Source organism: Tupaia chinensis, unplaced genomic scaffold (genome assembly GCF_000334495.1).
Source record: "Tupaia chinensis unplaced genomic scaffold, TupChi_1.0 Scaffold138921_1, whole genome shotgun sequence".
Classification (NCBI taxonomy): Eukaryota; Metazoa; Chordata; class Mammalia; order Scandentia; family Tupaiidae; genus Tupaia; species Tupaia belangeri.
Window position 1 is genome coordinate 1676992 of NW_006198812.1, and position 2589 is coordinate 1679580.

The window sequence follows — 2589 nt, forward strand, 5'->3', positions numbered from 1 at the left end:
TACCGGCCAGTTCAAGGACACAAGGGAGGGCTCGTAAACCGGGCCTTGCCTCAGTTTCTTCCCAGTCCAGGCCTTGCCTTAGAATGGGAGGCAGCATCCTTACCAGCTTGTGTTGCCTGCATGGCCCCGTCAAATAATGCCACAATAAACATAGATGTACAAGCACTTCTCTGATCAAGAATTCTTCTGTCCTTTGGGTAGATACCAAAGAGTGAGATTGTTGGATCATATGGTAGTTCTATTTTTAGATTTTTGAGGATTCTCCAAATTGTTCTCCACAGTGGTTGGACCAATTTACATTCCCACCAACAGTGTAAGAGAGTTCTCCTTTCACCACACCTCCGGCAGCACTTATCATTTTTTAAAAAATCTTAATCATTCTAACTGGCGTTAGGTGATATCTCATTGTTGTTTTGATCTGTATTTCTCTTACAGTGAGGGCTGTTGAGCATTTTTTTTTTTAATGTCTCTTGGCTATTTGTATGTCATCCTTACAGAGTTGTTTTTTCAACTCATTCTCACATTTTTTAATAGGGTTAATCATCTTTGTTCTGGATAGCTGCTTGAGTCCCTTGTGTATTCTGGTTATCAGCCCCTTACCTGACACATAGTTTACAAAAATATTTTCCCCTTCTGAGGGCTGTCATATCACATTTATTATTGTGTCTTTTGCCATGCAGAAATTTCTTAGTCTGATGTAATCCCATTTGTCTATTTTGGGGATTATTTACTGTGATTTGAGGGGTCTTATTTAGGAAGTCTTTGCTTACCCCAGTGTCTCCCAGAGTTTCCCCGGTGTTTTTTAGGAGCAGTTTTATAGTTTGAGGTCTTATATCTAGAACTTTGATCCACCTTGAGGTGATTTTTATCAATGGTGAGAGGTAGGGATTCAGATTCATCTTTCTGCAGGTGAATATATGGTTTATTCAGCACCATTTGCTGAAGAGGTTTTCCTTTTCCCACTGGATTGACTGGTACCCCTTGTCAAAAATCAGTTGACTGTATGTTTGGGAATTTATTTCTGGGGACTCTATTCTGTTCCATTGGTCCATCTGTCTGTTTCTGTGCCAGTACCATGCTGTTTTGATTACAACAGCTTTTTTGGGCCTAGGAGTGAGATGCCGCTTGCTCCACTCTTCTTGTGCAGGATTGCTTTGGCAATACGAGGTCTTTTATGATTGCAGACAAATTATATGATTGTATTTTCTAGATCTGTGAAGAATGTGTTTGGTATTTTGATTGTCATTGTATTAAAATATGTAGATTAATTTGGTTAGAATTGCCATTTTGATTATATTAATTCTTCCAATCCAGGAACATGGGATGTCCTTCCACTTTTTTGTATCATTTTCAATTTCTTTTTTTACCTTCTCATAGTTTTCCTTGTGGAGGTCTTTAACTTCTTTGGTTAGGTTTATTCCTAAGTATCTTATCCTTTTCGTGGCTATGGTAAATGGAATTACTTTTTTCAGTTCTATCTCAGTCTTCCTGTTGTTCGTATATAGAAATGCTATAGATTTTTGTATGTTGATTTTTGTATCCTGCAACTTTACTGTATTCATGTATTACTTTCAAGAATTTTTTCATGGATACCATTGGGTCTTCTGTGTATATAATCATGTCATCTGCAAATAGAGTTTCACACCTTCTTTTCCTATTTAAATGCCTTTCATTTTATTCTCTTTTCTGATTGCGTTGGCGAGGACTTCCAGTACTATATTGAAAAGGAGTGGAGAAAGTGGGCATCTTTGTCTTGTACCTGTTTTTACTGAAAAAGCTTTCAGCTTTTCTCCATTCAGGATGATGTTCACTGTGTTTTTTTTTTGTTTTTGTTTGTTTGTTTGTTTGTTTGTTTTTTAAAGAGAGGTTTTTGCTATAGGGCATGTGCACTCACCAGAAAGATAGAGAGAGACAGAAAGCAAGAAATCACCCCTCAAGGGGCATGGCCACGCCTTCTCTTCCATTCTCCCCTCTGGATCTTGGGCACACCCACATGCACGCCCGGTGTTAGTTTAAGCCACCGGGTCCAGGACTTGAACCGCAGTCGACTACATGGGAGTCCAGTGACATAGACCAACTGCTGGTCCCCACTGTGGGTTTTTCATAGATAGATTTTATTGTATTGAGAAATGACCCTCCTATGCCAGTATTCCTGAGAATCTTGATCATGAAGAGATGTTATATCTTACCATATGCTTTTTCTGCATCAGTTGATATGATCATATGGCTTTTATCTTTCTATTAATATGGTGTATTACATTTATGATTTTGCGTATGTTGAATCAACCTTGCATTCCTGGAATAAAGCCTACCTGGTCATAATGTATAATCTTTTTTATAACTGATTGGATATGATTTGCTAATATCTTGTTGAGAATCTTTGTGTCTATATATATATATATTTTTGAGAGGTTTTCGCTATAGGGTGCGTGCACTTGCCAGACAGACAGAGAGAGACAGAGAGGCAGAAAGCAAGAAATCACCCCCCAGGGGTATGGCCACACCGCATTCCCTTCTCCTCCATTCTCCTCTCGGGATCTTGGGCACGCACGCACATGCGCCTGGCGTGAATTTTAAGCCACCGAGTCT